An 8235-nucleotide genomic window follows, 5' to 3' on the forward strand; every position below is an offset into this window, starting at 1 on the left:
TTATTAGTTTTATAAGTTATATCCTAATTTATTTTTTATTTATGTAATACTATTTTTAACTTTTCTATTTATATTACACAAACTAAATCAGCGGCGCTTAATGATCCACCAGGAACCCCGCGCTACGGTTTCTGGTCAGTACATCCTTCATTACTTGCACTATAAAAGCGAGAAGGGGCAGTCAGAGTCTTTCATCGGAGATGATCTCCGGCAATCTGCTAAGGTCATGAGGTTTATTTCTAGTTCTGACACTAAGTTGCTCCTATGTCGGCTGTACTCCGGAAAGCTAACAATAAGTGTAGCGGCTTCTCCTTCGCTTCGGGGTCGCACAAGTAGCCCGGGCTGCCTTTTCTTCTCGAGGTAATTTTTAAAAGTTATTTTCTGAAATTTCAACAAACAAAATTGTGGTGTCTTTAACACAAAGATGGTTTGTTAACACAAAGATACATCTCGATCTTGTTATTGAATTTGCGCAATTTTTGAAAATGTGGACCAAGATCCGCATATCAGTATTTATGACGTAGATAAACACGCAACTGAAATTACTTTTCACACAAAACAGTTTTGAACCACTTGAAAAAAGCTGTGTATAAAAGAAAGCTCGATGTTTTGGTACCACACAGCCTCACTGAAAGACACTTAATGAATTGTGTTGAGTGTTCGTGATTATTTCTTGAGACGTAATGAAACCGAACTATTTTTGATGGGATTGTTAATATCACTAGCAAAATGGTAAATAGTTAACGAATAAAATGGCACTTAAATATTGTACAAAATTAATAAAATAAATATATAACAAATTTCCAAATAAACGAATAAACTTTTCCCCAGCCAATTTTCTATTTACGTCACATATGTAATTACACATTTTTTATTCAACAATCTTGTTTGTGCTTATTACAAATAAAACAGCCATCACTTTCAACGGATTTTATTAATTTATTTAGGTACACCAGCATACACATAAGTTAAAAGTACATTAAAAGTTATATTATAAATAAAGGTTTATTTATGTATTCCTTTGTAGGTGATATAACATGAAAAATTACTAGATACAACATCGTAGAAAGAAAAGGCAAAAAAAATTGAAGAGAAAAGGCATAACACTTATGAGGAAACATCTGGCTTACGGCGTTCCATTGAGTCATTTATTCACAGCACATTTGATACAGTTGTTTAAGAGGAGCGCTTGTACGAATAGAAAATAAATTACTTCGTCATACTTTTAAACGTATGACGAAGTAAGTTTTTTTTTGAGAACAAAAATCTTTTAATAAAATTTCCCAAAACATATTTAGTACTGATAAACAAAACTTTAATTACGAATTGTTTTCTGATCCGGTATGGTCTAGTGGCTAGGATACCTGGCTCTCACCCAAGAGGCTCGGGTTCGATTCCCGGTACCGGAAAGAAACTTTTGTAATTTTTTAACAAATTTTAATTTATGAAATATGAAACTATCTTTTGTTTCTCATGTAACATAAGTCGAAACAATAACATCGGAATTATATAAAAGTTAAAATGAACGATCTTTTATAATAACGAATAGTATATAACAACAGTTTTTATATATTTAACAATACAGTTGTTTATTTAGAAAGTATATCGACCTGATCTGCGTTGTTTTAATGATAATAATGAAAATTATAAGAAGTCTATGATGATATTCATATCCTTTTATGATTTATTATCCATATGTGGTATTTTATATCCGATCACATATATCACTCGTTCATTTCATGACAATATTGCTTGACGAGCCCGATTACATGAATACTACAGTCAAATTTAACTTACCTATTAAGGATTCCTTTAGAGTTGCGAAGGCTTATTTGGAATTTATTTCACTTTTGCTGGTATTCTCGCGGCCTACAACCGAAAGTTTCAGTCCTCTATCACTGGGCTCACACTGACTATAAATAACGTACGTTGGAAATAAAGTAAGAACCTTTGAATTTCAGTTACATTTACAGGGAAACTATAAAAAGACTTTATAACAAAAAACTGCTGCCGAAACCCGGGATCGAACCAGGGACCTTTAGATCTTCAGTCTAACGCTCTCCCAACTGAGCTATTTCGGCTTGTATATGTTTATATTAAATGATTCACTAAATTAATGGACCCAAAGAGTCTTAAATAAATATGTATTATTTAATTTATTGTGATTGTCTGTTTAATGTATATATATCCTGTCCATATCGTAAGAAACATCCATCCATCGACATTAAAAAAACAAGTATTGTGGAAAAGACAAATATATTTATGCTTATTTAAGTGATAGCGAAGTAGGCTGCGATAATATGTATGTAATGAGTTGAGCACCGATCGGCATAAATTTCATGTTAATGTTTAGGAAAAGTATTAACTGCGGTAAACAGTACATGCGTTGAAGAAAACTGACACAATATTCACGGTCAGTTTTTAAAAAATGTTTAGATTTAGTATCTGAAATTGAATAAAATGATTGAATCCGTACTTTTAAGTAACGCTGTAATTCTTTTCTGTGTCCATATCCGGTACGGTCTAGTGCCTAGAATACGTAGCTCTCACATAGGAGACTCGGGTTTGATTCTCGGTACCGGAAACCATTCTTTGCCATTTATCAAAGATTTTTTCTGTAGCATGTACCATGTAACATACACTACTTAATTAAAAACTTCTTAACTATCAATAGGGGTCTAAAACAAAAACTTTTAATGAGGCATAGAAGCCATTGAAGAGAACGACCAAAGTAATGGTTTGAGGATATGGAAATATATCTTAATGAGGTATCTAAACCAGTCTAGTATATAACTCTACCATCACCTTACGAGAACTCTTTTCTTTAAACATACTTTTCATTTTAATGCATTTGTTTATATTATAATTTAAATACCCATAATATGTTAAATTTAGATTTTTTTATAACATATAATATAAAAAATAAATTTATTTTAACAAAAATTAATATTGGTTTAAATAAAGTGTTTATGCTTTATTTGTTTATTACTAGCTCTGCTGACAGACTTCACTGCGAGTAGTTATTGATCGCGCATTCCAAAATAAAAAAATGTGTGACTTAGTTCGGGGTGATCACGTTATTTATTGTTTAATGCGATAATAATAAATTAATTTTGTGGATAAAAAAAATGATTGATGCAAGCAGGATTAAACAATAATATAAATCTGCATGGCGTGCACTGTCAAACGCACGAAATAAAAGAAAACTATTCATCAATTTCTATAATCCTTTCTACAAAGTATTCGGATACATATATAACGTAAGTACAAAGTTCTAACTCGTAGTGAACGGCGGACAAGAAAATTAAAGTCGCGGAACGATCTCAAAACGGAACTCCGTAATCACAAAAACAAATCCGAGTGATCTCAAAGAAAGTTTTATTTGCATACATATTAATAATGAACTCTTAAACAAGTTTAAATGTATTTCATATTAAATTTAAAAACACCGATGATGTAAAGATATTTCAGGAATAGCAATATATAGTAGAATAAATCATCATCATGGTCATCATGTCAGCCGATACACAGCCGCTACCAGGCACAGGCCTCCCTCAAAGATTTGTACGATGACCGGTCTAACGCTGCCCGCATCCATCAACTTTGGCTATGTTGCCGACCGCATTATGGAGATTGCCAATGTCTGGCAGAGAACATCCAGACTGAGTTTACCTGTATTTACCTGTATATTCCACGAGCGATATGCTTCACTCACTGCCACTTCGGAGGTAATATATTGGTTTTGAGTAAGATGATGCTGTTGTTTTATATGATCATGTATGGCGTTATAAACAGAGTCGTGAAATACGTTTTTAACAATTGCCCATTTAAAATTCTGTTATAACTTCAAAAATTAAACGCGACTTAAAATCTATAACCGAATAAATGTTCTGTGATATTTAATGTTTCAACATTTTAGTGGAACAACATCTTGAAAATATTAATTTGTATAATTTAACTTCTTAAATCTTCTTCTAACTCATCGCACAAGACGATTGGTTTTAGGTGTAAAAGCTTAAAAGCGGTGAATGTATTGCTTTGGTACTCATTTGCTTTCAAATAATGTATGATACATTCTCAGAAACCAATGGTTTTAGAAATTATGAACAGTAAGTTATTAAATCCTAAAATTAATTATTACTTACCATCACCCCTGCATAATTTTTTCTGCCTAAAGTTGTTGACCTCTCGCCTTCCCATCTCTCAGCTGCAAAATAAAAATTAAGGTAACTTACTTCATAGAGATTATTTTATGAAGAATGATTGGAAAAAGGTGTAGAATCTTTAAACCTTTTTACTGACAGGTGAACTATAAATTTATCCCTTTAAAGCTTTTACATTTATAACGAATCATACTGTATGTAAAATTTTATTGTTAAGACTACAATCATTTTATTTTAGTAGTTACTAAGTTTACTTTTTTCAAGCTTTTAATTTTTTTCATTGCAAATTCTGAAAGTGACTTAGTTTTCACAGAAATTCAAGATCTTCCTTTTTTATGACCGTTAATGGCGTCTTGATGGCTGGGGCAAACACGATCGAAACTACCGCGGTCGTCCCATCTCAGACCTCAAGGCAAATTCAAAGCATCTCCGGCGCAATAATTTTGTGTCATAAATTCCCGCAATCGATGAGCCATCCACGCTCTAAATTAGTTATCGAGCATCATGCATGCGGTCGCTTGTGTAAACCTTTTCATTAATTCAGTGCACTAATCTTTAACAGAGGTACCCTATATAGATTTGTAGCAGCCACATTTGAACTTATTTTATCGATGTCGGCTTAATTGAATAAACATTTTCTCGTCGTACTGAATTTTAGAGCCTAAAGGAAGCTTCTCGCCCTGTTAAATAGAAACACTAGGTTATGCACTTACAGTTGCTTTTAAATACTTTTTACACTACTAATACTTTTTATAAGCTTTTTATTGTATGCATCGATTTATTCTCAAATATTCTCGAAATGCAAAAGAATTTTGGATGCCAGATAAGATTTTCATAATGTACTCTGTTATTTATGTGACTGTGTACGGTATTACAATACACTCGAATGTCATCATATGAACAAAGTCGCTAAATGAATGACAGCGTCTTAATGCAACAAGTAAGTAAACTATACTGATATTACAAACAATTATGATCAGACATTATCATGCTTTAAATGCATAAAACAGAGTATCATTTTGTTAGGCGTGTATCACCTGTAAACAAAGAGATCCACATTTCGTCATTTCCTGATATAAAAAGTAATGCGCCTATAATAAGTCTCCATTATTCTCTGTAATGAAAGACAATAAGTTACTCTGCTGACTAGATTGTAGTATACTTTGGTACAAGTCCGTTTCACTCTAATGCAATTACATTAACTAAGTCACTCCGAATTACTGGCTTTATCTTTACCAGATATCATTGTGAGGGTAAATTAGAACTCTAGTGAAACTTATGTAGAGCATTAGGGCAGTAACATAATGAGTAATATTAATGTTACAGATTTTTACGATTTGATCAGGTTAATTTATTTATATAAAATGAATCTCCGCCTGAGAACTATTTTACCGATTTTTTTTAATTAGAGAGACACTTTTGGAATAAAATGGCGTCGAAAACAATGTTTAATATTCAATGTACAACATTGGTGCGAATAAATCGCAAGTGTAGTGGTTGAATGTTAGTTAGTTGACTTTAATTTTGAATCGAAATGGCTAATCTTGTTTTCATATGTTCCCGTGATGGGAAACCATAAAAATTATTAGCGTAGATTAACATACCAGAAAATATTTATAACAAACTCCGTCTTTTTAATTTTTTTTTTTACTTCTTAAATTTCGTATTGATCATTCATAGCTAAATTTGTAAAATAAATTAATAACGCATTTAATAAAATAGGTTATGGTTTAAGATTTTAAAATAAAGACTTTTATTATAAAACTTACCGTGCGATAACAAAAATATTAAACTTATTAATATTTTTAATTTTTAATTAATATATTTAGGGCACGGGACTGACGTACTCTGGAGCTTAAACGTTCTGTAGCGGAGACGATGGACCGGCAAGCACAATGCAGGACATGCGCTCCGGAGGACTTGGTTAAGCCAACTTCCAACGAGGCCCATGTCCATCACCAGATCCTCTACGGCTTAAATAATGATAATGGTAATAAAATCTCTAATAGGGTTAGGTAATCCATCATCTACCCAAAACATGTGATTAAAAATTGACTTTTTCACAACACATTGCGCTTTCGTATTAACATATATAATGAAATAGAAACTATAAATTTTTATATTCCTATCAATCTAAATCCAAATCCAGATTCACTGATGTATACATTAATTACCAGTTAAAAGTTGTTAATGTGTGAGAGGAAGATTAATGTTCATTTCTCAGTTGGAAAGATTTTATCTCTCGCACCCACTTTTTATCTCCGTCGGTCCCTCTTGAGTTTCAATAAAGACAAACGCCTAATGAAGTCGACGTAATGAACTTAACGCGCGCGGAGGATTCTCAACTCGTTACATAAAGATTCTTAATGCAGCGGCACTTGTAAATATATAATCCGTTACTTTGGAGCAAATGCCGCGCTCTGTGATAGGACACTTTCTTTTTATCACTTCTGTGTTATGCTCTAAGCTTCCATAAACAGCACTCCACTCGTAATTGTATTCGCAACGTTTATTTATAGGTATTAAAACAATTTTAGTTCACACGTTATGTGTCGACAATTTACTTTGTAAAAATATTAACGTTTTGCCTCAAATTAGTCTATATGGAATTAGATGATCGATCAGCCTTTAACAGTACATAACATGTTGTTTTCTTCTTGATTTATCATACATTTTTATTTGTTTTACAAGAATACAATAAAGAGATGTTTTATATTTGCTGTTTTTCGCCGTTTCCTGTTCTATTGCACGCCATTTTTCTTTTGCTTTTCTATCATTTATCTAATTATTACAGCTATATACTATTCTTCTCTATCTCCTTCTATTATATACTTTACTCTTGTTTTCTTTTGCATGATATTCTCACCAGTTTTTTACTATAATGTCTCGTTATATACTGGTATTTGTTTTCTTTACCATTTTCTGCTCTTTCCTGATCACTGTGATTTTTTACGTTTCTCTAGTTCTATGCTATACTATCCCATTTGATCCTGTGTTATTTTATCCTCTTTTGGTTTTATTTTCTCTATTCAGTTTCACTATGTTGTATTTTGTTTTATTCCGTTAACGTCCTGTCCTCTACTATGTGTTTTATGTTCTGTACCGTTACGTACATACGATATTTTCATTAATGGCAGTAGCGTTAAAAAGTTAAAACAATTATAGGACAACAACCCAAAAGGTTTTTCACTAAATATTCTTCCCGAAGGCAGTGGACTAGCGCCGCAAGGTTAATTGCAGCGAGTAGTTGGAAAATAAACTTGGTGCAACTCGATACCTATTAAAACTCCCTCGCATTCTACAGTGAAATTGATGCAGACAGAAATTTGCTTCGCAAAATTAATTTTCATTCTTGTAAACATAAGAACTTATTACTAATGCGGAATTGACAATATTTAAATTACTTTTATGACTAACTGACCCCTTTTTTGTCTATGAATAATCAATTTGGATCTTAAAGCGAACTGCCAAACGCGCGAAGTTTACAGCGATCTCTGAAATGCGCAGTAACATTTGTCAATATATCTTTTTAATTTCTGCACAATTTTTATAAGAACTTCGTTTAATAGACAGGATTTTTATAAAAGATGATAATAAATACATTTGTATACAGAACTATTGGTTCTAGGTGTAAAAGCTATAAAGGGATAAATGTCATATCTCATTAGCGGTCAATTATTGTATAGTAGGCTCTTTTCGAAAATCAATAATTTTCAGAATTATCACTCTGAGTTGACAAGCTTTGATGCTTTTATTTATTTCCGTGACTGGTTACAAATAAGTAAAATATTGATCCCCTTGAAGCTTTTATATCTATAACCAATCAAAATCTATATGCCTCAAGAAAACCTTATACTTAACTAAATTATGATAATGTAAATAAATTTATATTATACTTAATTTATGTATATTTTGATAAAAGAAAAATTTTAACAATTATTAAATAATTGATAAATATCTAAATCGAATGAAACATAAAGCACGTATGTAAGTCTTGATCAGGAAGAATAGTGTAAACTTTTTCCTTTAATATTTAGTGCCCCGACAAATTCGTCTTGACTTGCAAAGCATG

The 8235-nt window shown here is 31.9% G+C and overlaps 2 non-coding genes across 2 annotated transcripts; one reads left to right on the forward strand and one right to left on the reverse strand.

Moving 5' to 3' along the window:
• Nucleotides 1–1337: 1337 nt before the first annotated feature.
• Nucleotides 1338–1409, forward strand: TRNAE-CUC (transfer RNA glutamic acid (anticodon CUC)). The gene has a single exon. It is a non-coding gene; the product is annotated as a tRNA-Glu (tRNA).
• A 599-nt stretch (nt 1410–2008) lies between these two features.
• On the reverse strand, nt 2009–2081 carry TRNAF-GAA (transfer RNA phenylalanine (anticodon GAA)). The gene has a single exon. It is a non-coding gene; the product is annotated as a tRNA-Phe (tRNA).
• Nucleotides 2082–8235: the final 6154 nt, after the last annotated feature.

This window comes from Battus philenor, unplaced genomic scaffold (genome assembly GCF_028537555.1).
Source record: "Battus philenor isolate CCGP_79_NKW_IND1 unplaced genomic scaffold, ilBatPhil1.0.hap1 SCAF_25, whole genome shotgun sequence".
In the NCBI taxonomy this organism is placed as follows: domain Eukaryota; kingdom Metazoa; phylum Arthropoda; class Insecta; order Lepidoptera; family Papilionidae; genus Battus; species Battus philenor.